General features: G+C 40.0%; 1 non-coding gene across 1 annotated transcript; it reads right to left on the reverse strand.

The window, feature by feature from the left end:
* Positions 1 to 3,482: 3,482 nt before the first annotated feature.
* LOC141650162 (small nucleolar RNA R71) lies at positions 3,483 to 3,590 on the reverse strand. The gene has a single exon (XR_012546213.1). It is a non-coding gene; the product is annotated as a small nucleolar RNA R71 (small nucleolar RNA).
* Between the last annotated feature and the right edge of the window lie 12,825 nt (positions 3,591 to 16,415).

The raw sequence follows: 16,415 nt of genomic DNA on the forward strand, positions 1-16,415 counted from the left end.
CACAACAATAAGTGCTTGCATCTAGTAGAGAACGTGTTTGTATGATCAAATCCCATGAATCCCCTATGAACCCATGACACCCTAGTGCTTTTAATCAATTGTTTACATCTCCTTTTAATCACCTTGCTTGTTTTTATTACATTACTTTTTTTTATTGTTGATTAGTTTAGTTGATCTCCTTTCTCAACCCAAATTGTGGCACCCTAAGACACAACCATTTGCAATTGAAAATCCTACATCAATACCCGTCCCTTGGGATCCGACTTTCACTTGCCTCTTTGCTAAGAGTAGTTTGTAAAGTTATAAATATTGTTTTGGTTGGTAGCTTTTGACGACGAGTTTTATTCTACACCAAAAATGGCGTCGTTGTCGGGGACGGTGTTAACTTGATTTGATTTTTATTAATTGTTTTTAGTTGTGTATTTCTTTAGCTTGGGGAAGTCAATCTCCTCAAGGTTGTTCTAATTGTTTTCGAGTTGTTTGATATTTTGCATGTCTAGGAGATCACAAGGTAACTTGTTACCCATTGATCTTGAAATTGAAAGAACCTTAACCAACAATAGAAGACTTGCTAGAGTTACTTTAAGAGGTATTGGAGAAATTGACCAACCCTTTTGCAAGAGAAGGAGAGGACAACCCAATAAAAACCCACCACAAAATCGACCCACAATGCCTAAATTCTCATCACATTCCGTACCAACCGAGGAGAACCTACCAAATGGTACTCCTACACCACCACATTTAACCGGTAATTTCATTGCCAAATCCGCATTCATACAACTAGTTGAGAGAAGTCAATTTGGAGGGATGGCTAGTGAAGACCCTCACTCACATATGGAGACTTTTTGTGACTATTTGTGGACAGCGGGCCGCCCACGGGGACGCTTGGGTTGGAAAAGAGAAACAAGCGTTTGCATTTTGTATGGAGTCGCCACCAATTTTTATGGGAAATTGGAACCGTTCGAATACCTCGTGTCATGTCAAGACACAAAGTAGAGACATGAACACTAAGCAATCGTTACCCTTAGCATTCTATGTCTAGAATGACTCTCGTGGATGCCAATGAACACGGGTGTTCACAGATATCTGGAGTAAGGGGTGAGGGTACGTATTAGGAAGCTCTTTTGATCGAACACCTAATCCCGCCCGCCTCGATAGCGGCCTCTACTAATGATTAGGGAAGTTATTCATACTTGATATATCGTCGGCTATATGCATGCAATGCAACATCCAAGTTTTGATCCTAGCATGTGAGAATTAATACTAAGTCGGTGAACAATTAATTTAGCAAACAATTTGGTCGAAGTTGGATTTAATGCTCATTTACATGTGGAAGCATACAAATGATAAAAGAAATACAATAATTATGAATTACAATAAAGAAAATTACAATAATTACATTGGGATAGGCGATTTATGTCGAAAATACCTTTAAAACGGATAATTTGAGAAAAAGAAATAAAAGAACGAATTAACGAACAGAAATTAGGCGATAATACAAATAATAGTTGATTAATACGTAAACTAATTAAATTATGTCAAGGCAGAAAACGGAGTTCAGGGACAGAACTCAGCCAGGAACAGGCGCAGCAGAGCTGCGTCCTTTGGAATAGGCGCAGCAGACGCTGCGTCTGTTCCTTGGCTCAGTTCTGGCTGTGAAGCCGTAATTGCAAACCGTTAATGTTAATTGGTGATTTAATGATCAATTGGTATTACTTACTCGGATAGAAGTGATTAATAGGTTATTTAACATATGAATGGGTCATAAAAACAGTAAAACATGAATGAGACGGAATTAAACGAATTAATTACAGGATGGATTAATGATAGAAGTGAAAAATATTAATGAGTCAAACAAATTAATTCAACTAATTAAGTTGGATACGGTGGATTAATGACGAATATGCGATGAATACAATAAAAGACAGATGAAAACTATATCAAAGACGAATTCCAGAAACTCAATATTGATGAATTGAATCTCTACAACCCGGAATTGAATTTAATGACGAAAACCCGCAAATATTGGATTATTTGGGATTTAAGCCGGATTTGTGATGATTAAAACATGTTAATGATGAATAATAAATATACATGTGAAACTAATGTGCTATCGTGATGAAGAATTGACAAATAAACGAAACAAATAAGAAAAACTTGACGAATAACAGAGGACGAACGAAGAAGAAAGGAACCAGGAACTGCGGCAGCCTCACGAAGAGGCGCAGCAGTTGCTGCGCTCCTTCGAAGAGGCGCAGCAGTTGCTGCGTCCTTTCTCGACGGTTATCTACTGGAAATCCGTAAAAAGAGGTTTTAAAGCATGGTTTTAGAAATCGGTTTTAATGGTATTTACGACATAAACCTTACAATTGTGATACAATAATTAAAATACAATAAATAAATAAGGATTATACACCCTCAGACTTACATGTTGACGAAACGAGAAGGACTAAGATATCGATTAGTGATGCTCGACGCGAATGCAAAGAAAGTGCCCTCGTAAGAGGAAAACGAATAGATTAATTAAGTTGATTGATGTGTAGTTGGTCAAATTGGTCGGTCATGCAAACGGGGAGGCTGGTACTCAGAAGGATCCGAGCTTACGTGGTCGAAAGTTCAAGCACGTAGACGCCAAAAAGTAAGAACAGAGTCTAGAATGCAAAGGGAGAAGAGAAGGGCGGACACTCGCGTGAGAAATATGAGGAGCGAAGGCTCCTATTTATACTAATCACGTGAAGGAATTAGGGTTTCGGAGACTCTTTGGAAGCGAATCTCGGAAAGATATGAAAAAGATACGAGAAACATGCAGAAAAGGACCTGGGAAGAGGCGCAGCAGCCCACCTGCGTCTCTTGGAAGAGGCGCAGACTGCTTTGCGTCTGTTTTCAAGGGGTTTCCTCTGCGAAGAAAGATTTCCGTGTTTGAGTTATGGTAGGACGGAAATAATTCGGTTTTCCTTAATATCTTATGTGAATATTACGGGAAATTGTTTACTAAAAGATAAAATTTATGAAATATGGAATAGAAATATCCGGAACATTCAGAACATTCAGACTCGGGATTTAACGGTTATCGAGAAAATGGAGACGGTTTTAGGTCCGGACTCGAATGTACTCTAATTATGTCAAAACGACCGTATCGGGACGTAGATGACAACTAAGAGGTAGACATTAATATTTGAGCAATCACTTGACGATAATCTTACGAATTGTCACAAATCGTTCCGCGTATCAAACATGCGGCCCAATCATCACCGGGTGGTTTGCGAGGGGTGCAGAAATGAGGTATCTACACTATTGTAATTCGATTTTTTTAAACCGGAGTTACTCAAGACCAAATTCGATGGGTCTTATTTCCTTTTTCTTTGATTGGTACCGCAAAGCAATGGTTGAAAAGTCTAGACAAGACTACTCTTGGTATTGATTCATGGAAGAAGTTGGCACTTGCTTTCTACAAGAAATTCTATCCTCCGGAGAAGACTAACATGTTGAGAGCCCAAATCACCGGGTTCAAACAAAGGGATGAGGAATCATTGTATGAAGCATGGGAGAGATTTAAGGACACTTGTCGTTCTTGTCCACACCATGGACGTAGCGAGTGGTTCCTTGTGCAACAATTTTGGAATGGTCTATATGAAGACTCCCGAAACATTCTCAATATGGGATCCAATGGTATGTTTACCGAGGTTTTTTTTTTTTTTTTTTTTGGTGAAATGTAAGGATTTCATTAAGCACAAACTTAGGTATTACAACCTAATAGTTTTACAAACAAACCCATTTGATAGAGACATATCTCTATTTATATACATCAATACTTTCTAACCATTGCCTATCATGAATCTCAAGTTGGTTATGGAAAGCACCAATTCTCATTTTAGTAACATTACTAGCCATCCTAAAAACAACTTCAGGCCTGACCAGACAATGCTCCACCCTTGCTCTATTCCTCTGCAACCATATAAAATAGAAGCATGCCATGAATGCACAAAGCATAATACCTCTTCGATGCTTAGACCACTTCTGCAGCCAAATCCACCTGAGAATATCAGTAGATGGAAGAGCTACATGGCAAGCACTAGCCATCTCTAACAGAATGACTCTGCTATAAGGACATTGCTGGAATAAATGTATATGTGTCTCTACAGCACCCCCACATAACAGATAATCTTCATCAGCAGCAATACCCAAACCAAAGAGCTTAGCTTTTACCTGCAACGCTTCTCTGGCAATTAACCAGCAGATAAATTTATGCTTAGGTACTGCCCACTTATTCCACACAATACTATGCCAATCAACAGGCTGATACTTCACTCTCAGCATCTCATAACCACTCTTCACTGTATAACCCTTAGCATCTAGTAACCACTGTCCCTGACTGTAACCAGAACTGAGCTTATCACGAACTCTACAAACTATTCTCCATCCCCAGCTAACATCACCACTGGGTACATACTCAGTCCAAGTCCCGCCTTTTAAGTAAATCTGGCTGATCCACTTTATCCATAGCTTATCAGGATTTAAAAAAATCCACCAAACTAACTTGCCCATAGCAGCTACATTCCACACAAAGCTATATTACTGAACTGAGTTTGCTATATTAATCTTATCGCGGTAGCAATTGTGACTAGATTACTGAACTGAGTTTGTCTTAGTGTAGTCATAAGTGGAATTAACTTTGTAATTTGAATATCGACAGCGTTGTTGGTATTAATTATATCTTTTGCTTTTCTAAATCGATTTAATACTTCTAATTACTTGAATTGCGTGATTTGGGTTAGTAATAGAGAGGGTGATTAAAGGCAACCGATTTGACTTTCTTCATTAAAATTAGATGAGAAAATGATATTTGATAAAATTGAACTTTATTAGATATCACAATAAATTGCTCAAGGTTGGTAATTGATTGTAGTCAATGATCGAGTCATTACTTGGAAGTGAGTACTAGTTTGAGACAAGATACTTCTCAATATTTGATCACTTACAACCTTATTACTTATTGTCATTTCATTATTAGTTTAGTCTTTAAACTAAACTCAAACCCCCCTCCTTTAGATAGTTACTATGATTCTTACTTTAAAGAATCGCTCTTTTGTACACTTTAATTTCATTTACGATTAATCCAATTCTAGGTGGTTCGACCTTTATTTCTGCTTCACTACCTGTTTAGTACTAAGGATTTAAGTGATATAAATTGTTAATTTGGGGCATACGACTTTAGCCTGTCATGCTAACCAAACCCCATGAGTTGCATTCTATCCAATATCAAAAGCTTCTTATGTTGACTCGCCCAAAAGATAAATGAACATTTAGGAACATTTAAAGTGTTCCAGCACACAAACCTCCAAGGGACTTTTGGATTTGTCATCCTAAGCCAGTGATAACCTTCAGCAATGGTATAGTCGTTATTGTTGCCTACCTATTTGTCATTCACATAGGCATATTTAAAGCTAGCCATGACATGGGCTATCTTCTTCCACGACCAACTGCAATCCATGAGAGCTGAATAATCCTTCCAATGAGTGTCTTTCATATAAACATGATTTATACATCTCACCCAAATATGGTCTTTTTTACCTGCAATCTACCAAATGTACTTTCATAACTGAGCTTTATTCCATATTTTAGCATCCTTCATACCCAGTTCACCCTCTTCCTTAGGCCTGCAACAAATTTGCCTCTACCTATGACCTCGCATACCTATAAATATCAGAAAGAATTGGAATTGTTTCCTATCCAACATTTGGTAACATATTTTAGCATTCTTTATTCCCAGTCCACCCTCCTCTTTAGGCCTACAACACGCTTCCCATCCAACATTTGGTGCTTTCATATACTTCTCACTTTCATGGTGTATACGTTGACCTTAGTAAAATTGAGGCCGTGTCAAAGTAGGAGTCACCAAAAAATTTGTAACACCCCAATTATTCGGCCAAGATAATTGAAGCATTACCATCTCGGATTCCCGAGGTAGTGTTTCAAAACTTCAATCAAAGAACATTTTATTAATGTAATGTTTAATGAATTACATAAACGTAAACAAATGAATAAAAGTACAACTCATGACATCAATACTTGTCTAATCAACTATATTCTACTCGTGACTCATCAAGCTTGTCCCGTCTCCCACGTGCTATCCAAACAACCTGTACTTAACCTGCTCCCCATATGATCGTAAATATCAAATGGATCGAAAACAGACCACCCCGGAAATAGGTGACAATTACACTGACACAACAAGCGTCAGTTTTAATAAATAAAGTGTGACACGACTCAAATGTGTGAATATACAACATGATTATGATATGAATGAGACACTATCAAACAACCACCACCACCACGGTACCGGAACACGCCCAGGCATACCGGCAACCACACTGGTACCGGGACACGCCCAGGCATACCAACAATCACAAACAGGTACCGGGACACGCCCAGACGTACCAGGTCCGGAAGCCAACCGGATCTCTTGTCAGACATCGTGTCTCAACCACACGAGTCCCTCCATGACTCAAGCCATTAATGTGCACATCCCTCATGGAGTGGGAAGCTCCAAGAGTCGACTTAAGCGTAAGACGGACTCCCAACCGTCTTACGTCTCCGAAACAACAACAACAAAAACGACAACAACAAATCCTCCGACATGTACAATCACAACCGTCACAATATGAAATGCATGACATAAACTACACACCATGACATGCCAAACATGTCATGGATACCAGTTCTTCAAATATCTCGACTCGTCGAGCTGTCAAAAACCAATATCATACCATGCGACTCACTCAATGCAGAAAAAGGCAAATGACGCATTTAGTAAATATATGCAACATTGAAACTGAGTAGAATAAACCTACCTTCTCGCAAGCTCCATAAGCAAACCCGATCCAATAATAATACCGCTTTATAAAACCGTCACCTAATTAAATATATTTAATTACTAACTAATCTAATTAAATTAAATAATAATTCAATTAATTAAATATAAACTCGTCTTAAACTATTCAAATCCCGTCTCAAATACTCACCAATCACATGGGTCAAATCCCGACTCATACCCATTATTTAATTAATTAAATCCCGTCTTAAACTCTACCCAAAACCCGCTAACACCCACACCAACACCACCACCGCGTGCCACACTCCACACGGCCACCACACGCACAAACCGCCACCACCATGGTGTCGCCCTGAACACGGTGGGTCCAAGTACGACCAACATGCCGGAAGCCACCTCCAGCAACAGCAACAAAACACGACAACAACAACAAGTAACAACACGACATACACAACAACCAAACCCGACACCCTTACTCAAACGACCATAACAGCCCCCACCGTGGGCCACCACCACAACGGTGGTCACGACCCAACCCCCAACTGTCATCTCCCTACGACCTGACCCCCAACAACGACGACAACAACCACAATAACCACCAACAATGAACAACAAAAAAACGAACAAACAGGTCGTACACCCCCTTTTAGACTCGATTTTCGACCATCACGGCCACCCTACCCACCAACCAATACCACCACTATACTCCCCACTCCACCCACGACCCAACCACCCCAAGGTCAGCCCAGGTCAGCCACGTTTTAGTGGTCATAAACCCGTCTTAAGACGGTCGCACACTAACAGCTACAACTCATAAAAACACTCGGTCAAAGCCCTAAATGGGTGGCAACGGCAGTCACATGGTGGTGAAAGACGGATCAAAGATGAGTTGTGGTCAAGGCGGGTTAACGGTATTAATTAAATAGTATAAAGGCTAGTATAAGACCGTCTTACCTTACGGACTCGAGGCGGAGGGACAAAATCTCCATATCTTCCAATCTCTCTCTTTTCTCTCTTTTTCTCTCTATTTGTTTGTGTGGTGGAAATGCAAATGAAATGATAAGGTGGGTGGATAAGGGATAAGGGGGTATATATAGGGTGATAGTAGTATAAGGTGAGTGTATGTGTATGTATATATACATGTATCTTATTATTATTACTATTATCATTATTGTTATTACTATTATTATTATTATTCCGTCTCAAGCCTAACTCACTAAATACGATAGAATATTATTATTATTATTATTATTATTTTATTATTATTATTATTATTATTATTATTATTATTATTATTATTATTATTATTATTATTATTATTATTATTATTATTATTATTATTATATAACTATTAAATACGGAGTATTACAATATTCCTCCCTTAAAATAAACTTCGTCTCCGAAGTTTCACCTCACTCTTCCCTTTCCGACTATTTCCTCAAATCTCATGTGTACTCTCTTCCCAAAGTTTGGTGTTCCATTCTCACAACTCTCACTACTTCCTCACATTCCGTACTTCCTTCTTCTTAAATTTTCGAATTGTTACATCCACTCCCCCTAAAAGAGAACTTCGTCCCGAAGTACAACTATCAACCTCAAAATACGGTCTCATACACTCATTACTAAGTTTCACAAATGACTATATTCCCGGTTCAACAGTCTCTCCTACTTATTGTAAATCCATAAATAAATCGGATATGGTCCTAATGTCATTGATATAACCCTACTCTACGAGCCTCCCAAACGTCAAGGTACAAGGTTCAGCCCACGGTTCAAAACCCTGATCCCATAACAACTCCTAACTCAATTAGTTCTAAGTCTACGCATCAATCTCGGGGTATAACTCGATTATTACTACACACATATATATCACGTCTAATCTCATACATGCACGTGTATGAAAATCAATCACGATCATGCAGACTCTATGAAACAACCAAATGATGCAACGTCACTCGTCATGTGACTCAACTATGCTCAACATTCCCATTTTTCGGACATCATGCCACGCATATGCCGCGTCAAATCTACCACATGATCACACCTGTGTTTTCAACATCCATTCCCATCTATCACCAACACTTCCGCTCATACGAAAGACCATAAACACAATCATGCAAATGACCACTATGTCACACAGACATTGTAACCCAATTACACATTTCACGCTAATAACTTTTATCCAAGTCTCACTTTTACATAGCAAAACCAGAAAATGTGGTCAAACACAAACAATTCATAAGATCTCGTTCATATGGGGTCAACATGTCCATCCGACGCGAACCAACCACTATAGATTGTGAACATAAGGGTATACACACATTCATGTCTTGTACTGACAAAAACAAGGACCAAAGCAGACCACTCGGTCGAGTGTAGGAGGTCACTCGGCCGAGTAGGCGGCCACTCGGTCGAGTGCATAGTGCACTCGGTCGAGTGTCACCTAGGTATAACATTTTCGTTCTCCAACCCACTTCCAAACTTTCCTATTCCATCACATAGATGCTAATAAATCCCGATCGTGACTCATATACCGTTAAACAACCGAATCAAACACAACTATTGGCCTTATGGCCACCAATACTATACAACTTAAATAAAACATCCAGGGCATACTACCAACACAACCTACTATTTCGTCACCAACAACTGCACCGAAATGCAACACTCTAGTCACATCGGTAAACACAACACTTACTCTAACTCGGGGGCACGACCTAATCACTCATCTCTCTTAAGGGATAACAATAACATCATCACTCACTTAAGCACTACAAAAAGGTCACGATGCACACCGTGGGCGTCTCACATGACGTTTAGGAGGCAACTTTACAAGCAACGTCTACACTTCCACTCCCAGGGTCGGAGTCCGACACAACCACTTTCACACATCATTCTTATGTACTTAGGTTAACGGTCACATTATGCCCCACTCTTACACTTATGGCTACAAAACCAAACTTGGTATTACCAAATCCACAATTATGTATATCCCGATTATTAGAACCCAATTCATCCATAATTAGGTCACCTCACACGGATTCACTCGAAACTTAAAAAAAATTCTTCATTGAATGTCGGGTTACCACTTGAAAAATCTCCAACTCATCTCTCGCTCTAGTACTCTCTCTCTCTCTCTCTCTCTCTCTCTCTCTCTCTCTCTCTCGTATTCCAGATTCCTAAATCTTATCACCATTTATCCTAATTTTACACCATTCCTCAAGTCACATTTCACGTTCTCCACAAATTTTATAAGCTCATGTCATCGCTCTCTCTTACCCCTAGTTCCTCAATTATTCCCCCATCATTCTACAAATCCAAACTCAGCTATATGCCAGCCAAAATACTTGAGTCGTGCTCAAAAGGTCACTCTCACATGTCCTCAAATTGCGTTCACGATATATGAGTCCACACAACCGCTAAGTATCCAATTTTGATTGCACTCCACTACCGTCCTAGTTGTCTCTCCTGATCAATTCACCATACTCAAAGCATTATATGGGTCAACTACCGTCCTAGTGTTCCCAAATTATCAAACTTCATGACTATGTCCAAAATCACTCGTCTTGTCGAAAACATATGCCTAAGGGTTAGGGTGAGAAAACACTCTTTTGGGCTCACACACAACTCTATACCCGGGAATCTCGGGTTAACTCAACGGGTAGAGTGATGAAAATCAAAACAATCCAGAACGGATATGAAAAAGTTAGCTATTTAAATAACATGGAGGAGATAGGAAATCGATGGTCGACACCTTAAAATCTTCCTAATAGCGCACTTGAAATATGATGAATTTTGTAAAATGATGCGATTTCAAAAATCAACTCTAATGCAAATTTTACCCAAACTTGACTCAAATGCGAAATGCAATATTAAAACTTTTAACGTAAAGGTCATTTGTTTCAAATTTCTCAAAAACTTTAATACGGAGTAATCCGACATAGGATGGCACATGTCACTATAGGCCAAGTTCAAAGAATTACTATTTGATTGGTACAAAACATAACTTAGAAAAGTCAAAAATCCGGGTAGGTATACCATTCTTTTTCAGAAATAGTATTTTAAGACGGAAAAACTTCTTATGCACAACTTCACAAAACGTTGTAACCGAAGATTAGAATAATAAGGAATAAATGAAGTACGTCACGAGCATAAAATCAAAGCTTATGTATACTTTTCACAAAATTTTCGGAAAATTTGTCAACCTTCAAGATGGAAAATTTTTGATTCACACCTTTTTATTACAAAATTCCAAAAATAATATTATACTTTTACAATACTATTAAACCATATTTAGGTAAAATAAAAAAATGTTCATATTCCTCACTTGGTTCAAAATTTTAGGCTAAAATTTGCAACGAAATCTTCATTTTTAAGACAATGTACCACACCACTAGGCATAACGGTAGTCTTTGTAAGACGATTAAAACAAGTTTCACTCATGAAAATGAAAAGTAAGTCAAACTTTTAAATTGAAATTTTTGCATACAAGGTAAAAATCCGACATTAATAACAATTTTTAAGCTTTTCTTGTTCAATATGACCTAACAACAAACATGAAAAATTGGTTATCGACTCAAAGCACAAGTTTCTAAGCTCATCTATGGTGGGAAAAAAAATTTAACATGACATATCAACCATTACCAAAAAATTGAACAAGTCATGCAATTATTTGATAAAACTTTAATAAACATGCGTATATATAAAACCATTTCCAATTGCAAAATGAAGAAGATGACCTCAACTATCTAGTCGAAATTTGAGAAGACGGACAAAGAAAAGTGGAGTACCAAAGTGTAATTCAAACAACAAATCACAATATGATAACTTGAATTTATTTTAAGATAAATCGATGTCGAAGTTACGAGGTTCGAGGTAGAAATGAAAAGACAAGGTGGAAAAGCAAATTTTACACGAATTTCTCAGCTCAACAGGCCCACTCGGCCAAGTTCTTAGGGCACTCGGTCGAGTGCAACTCCACTCGGTCGAGCGACATATCCACTCCGGTCGAGTGATATGTTCACTCGGTCGAGTGACTGGTCAACTCGCTCAAGTACTACTCTACTTGATTGGGTTTGGCCTCACACTCACTATCTTTGGTACATTACTCCCTAAATCATAACTATTCTATATTTCTATCCACAATCATCACCATTCATGCTTTAACAACGACACTAGCAAGCTCAAATACGCATATGATATCTACATGCCAAGATTCGGGACTACCGTCCCTCATATCAATACACACTAATAATATCTACGATATACTACTCACATAAGTCCATTTATCCATCCATCACATGTTATCACATTCTACATGAACGATTCTATCATACTATAAACCTATTACGAGTCACAAGACACATGCATTCACACCACTTCCACAATGATCATATTCCATGCCATATTCAAACACGCATTAAATCCATAACACATATCCATTCATATCACGATTCACATAACGTTTTCCATACTCCTAGACACCCACGTAGTGACCAACTGAGACGATAGGCACTAGCTTTGGCATGAGGGCGCCTACTCATCCAAAACCGATCTCCTATGGTACTCATGTCGGGTTCATTTTACTTAGACTCTCCTAGATTCATTTTTGCTTCATTGGTTTTAGGTTCAAAAATCGTCGCTCTGATACCACTTTGTAACACCCCAATTATCCGGCCAAGATAATGAAGCATTACCATCTCGGTTTCCCGAGTTAGTGTTACAAAACTTCAATCAAAGAACATTTTATTAATGTAATGTTTAATAAATTACATAAACGTAAACAAATGAATAAAAGTATAACTCATGACATCTATACTTCTCTAATCAACTATACTCTTCTCGCGACTCAACAAGCTCGTCCCGTCTCCCGCGTACTATCCAAACAACATGTACTTAACCTGCTCCCCTTATGATCGAAAATATCATATGGATCGACACAGGCCACCTCGGAAATAGCTGAAAATTACACAGACAAAACGTCAGTTTCAATAAATAAAGTGTGACACGACTCAAGTGTGTGAATATACAACATGATTATGATATGAATGAGACACTATCAAACAACCACCACCACGGTACCGGGACACGCCCAGGCATACCGACAACCACACTGGTACCGGGACACGACAAGACACACCAACAATCACAACCAGGTACCGGGACACGCCCAGACGTACCAGGTCCGGAAGCCAACCGGATCTCTTGTCAGACGTAGTGTCTCAACCACACGAGTCCCTACATGACTCAAGTCATTAATGTGCACATCCCTCTTGGAGTGGGAAGCTCCAAGAGGTGACTCAAGCGTAAGACGGTGTAATACCCCGTATTTTATTATCGTTTGGGCGAGTTTTATTATTTAATGGTAGCGTAAAGGTAATGGTAAAAGCGTAAAAGTAATTGATTAATTCATATCGCAAGATGAGTCGGGTTTATAGTTGAGTGGCATTTTTGGGTCAAGGTGTCATAGCCCATTTACCCACTTACCCATTTACCATTTTACCTCACCAAAACCCTAAATCAAACCCTAATACAACTTTAAAACCCTATTCCCCCTCCCTACCGTCATTTTCACATCACCAACATCAACCCCTTTTCCTTTCACGTTTCAAGCCTTCTACACGGCCAACGAGCGCACGCCGGTGAGTGTGGAGGGAGTAGGGTCTGCCGTGAGTCCAGGGGAGTCGTTGCTAGTGGTCGAGGGTGGTTGTACTGGTCGGAAAAGCTCAGGTCGACGGCCGTCACAGGTAAGGTTCCCTGTTTTCATTCTGTCACGCTGTTTTGATTTGGGTTGTGCGTCTTTTAGGGACCGTTGTGGCGATCGTGGGGGTGTGGGACGTGTTCTTGGTGGTGAGTCGAGTCCGGTGGTGGTAGGTAGGGTGGTTGTCGTTCTTTGTGGGTGGTTGCGGTGGTGGTGTTTAGGTGTCGGGGTTGGTTGGGTGTTTTTGGGTTGCATTTCAGACATAGGGTAAAGGGGTGGCACCACCGTGGACTCGGGGGAGGTCGAATCGGTGGTGCCACGTGTGTCAGGGTCACCTTTCTACGGTGGTGTCAGGGGTGGTGGTTGGTAAGCAGGAGGGGTTGTGTCGTGGTGGCAGGCGGGTTAAAAAGGGAAATTTGTTTGTGGCGTTTGGTGGCGGCCGGGTGTAAACGGGGGTGTTGGTGGTGGTGGTTCGACCACCGGCGTGGGTCGACCACGTTGGTGGTGGTGGGAGTTGACCAGGCCAGACCTGGTGTCAGGCCTGGTGGTCGGCGGTGAGGATTGGTGGTTGAGGGGTGAGTTGTGATGGGTTGGAAAGGGGGGTGTGCGTGTGTCGGGTTGTGTGTTGTTTTTGGGTTATTTTTGTTACGGGTTTTATTTTAATAAGTCGGGAATATGTATATTTCTATTATTTACATTATTAGTGTAATTATTAAGTTAATATTAAGTAGCGGTGACGGAATATTATATTTAAGTTTTTGAGTCGGGATTTTATTTCGGGAAGGTTACTATTTTTAGTAACCTGCTATTTTTGGTAATTGTTATTTTGGAAACTTCCCATTTTAGGAAACTTTCTATTTTGGGTAACTTATATTTTAGTAACTTCTAAATTGGGAAAGTTTCTACTTATAGTAACTCTTGATTATGGGAACGGGAATAGTTAAGTGAATTAATTATGTTATATATATGTTTAGGTGGCGAGTTTCGGGTGGAGTACTTCTGATCTGCAGTTAGCTTATCACCGCTATTTGAGGTAGGGGAATACACTGGACTTGATATAGTACTATGTGACTGGATTGACTAAATCGGTGATTTACATGTTATAATATGATTGTCTGATTTCATTCCGTTAAGTACTATTGTTGAACTGTTTTATTATATTATTACATTGGAGTTGGTGGAGGTGGTGATGATGACGTTGTGATAAGGCCCGGGCGGGTTCTGCGCAGACTTGCCCCTGGTGTCCTCACCGCGAGCGCAGATCGGCTACGGTCGATATTTATAGTCTACCGGGATCGGTATGGCTGGGTTGTCCGGGTTATGAGTTGTGATGGCGGTGGTGGTGATGGAGGAGCGTGTGTTTTATGTTACTGTTTATTGTATTACCTACTCAGCTTCGTGGCTGACCCCGTGTATTCGTGTACGCCTGTGATGATCCAATTATTGGGGAGCAGATTGACAGGTATTCAGAGACTGATGGGAGTTGGACGGGAAGAGAGCTTGGATGACTGACTTAGTGCCTAGCCCACCTTAGTCCTTTAGTAGTTTTATCAGACTTATGTTTTGGTCGTATTTGGAGACTTTGTTTTAATTTCAGTTGTAATTTCACTATAAACATTATAATAAAGTACTGTGTTTCTTTCCTTTGTTATCTACTGCCTCGGGATTCCGAGATGGTAACACCATCATTTATCTGAGGAGTCCTAGTTCAGGCCCTTAAATAAATGGGGGTGTTACAAAGTGGTATCAGAACGAACGATCCTCAGGCCTAAACCAATGAATCCAATGAATTTAGGAAGAGTCAAATAAAATGAACCCCGGGATAGAACTGTTAGGAGCACACTAAAGGTAAGGGATGAGTAAGGGGCCCCCTCACACCGAACCATTGGCCCTCTCAGTTTGACCCGGGTACCTTGAGATCATACGAGAGAAAAGGGTAGAGTAGGCAAGTTGTGTGATATTGAACATGAAAAACTATTCCATGATGTGAGAATTAGGCAAGGTGATATGCTGTTAGTATAAGTACACACGTGTTTATCTGTGACTCGGAGGTAAGAATTGGCATGATAATGAAGTAAGATATTTATATATACGATGCTTAAGGTTTTAGGATGGATGTTATGTCTAGTGATATGCGGTTATGTGATCCCTGAACCATGTTAGCTAGATATGTAGGGTAGGGGATGATTAGGATTGACTAAGTAATTCTAGTGTTGCAGGGAACATCACTAACTCACCTAATTCTTTTTATAGACATGCCTCCGAGAAGGGATACATTGCTAATGACATCCAAGCGGAGTTGGATAGGCTCAGTGAGAATGAGGCCCTAAAGGCCAAACGATTGGATCCGGGAAAGATGAGTACCATTGTGGCAAGGCATAACCCCACAATATTCACTGGAGAGGGGGAACCACGATTCTTTGGGGAATGGTGTAGAGAATTCACCAACCTGTTTGAACCGTTAGCATGTCCGGAAGAGTGCGGGTGGATCAAGCGCCCACTATCTTAGGGCCCACAGCCGGTGGTCGGTGGACCGGGAACAAGATGGAGATACGAGAGGTTGCTAGGGATCTTGAGACGGGACATGTATCTTGGTTGGAATTTCAAGAGCTTTTGAAGAATGAGTTTATGCCCGAGTTCCAAAAAGCCAAACTACGGGAGGAGTTTGACACCTTCAAGATGACAGAAGATATGACAGTGGAGGCTTATCATCGGAAATTTCGACAGTAATCCTCATACATTGATGACTTTGGGCAGAATGAAGCTATCTTTGGCTATGAGGTTTGAGCGGGGGCTCACTATGGACATCAAGAAGAGGCTCACAGCGGCTCCACCCACTACGATTCGGGACATTTACTTGAGGGTTGGTCTTCTTGAGAGGCT

The sequence above is a fragment of the Silene latifolia genome, chromosome 3 (assembly GCF_048544455.1).
Source record: "Silene latifolia isolate original U9 population chromosome 3, ASM4854445v1, whole genome shotgun sequence".
Classification (NCBI taxonomy): domain Eukaryota; kingdom Viridiplantae; phylum Streptophyta; class Magnoliopsida; order Caryophyllales; family Caryophyllaceae; genus Silene; species Silene latifolia.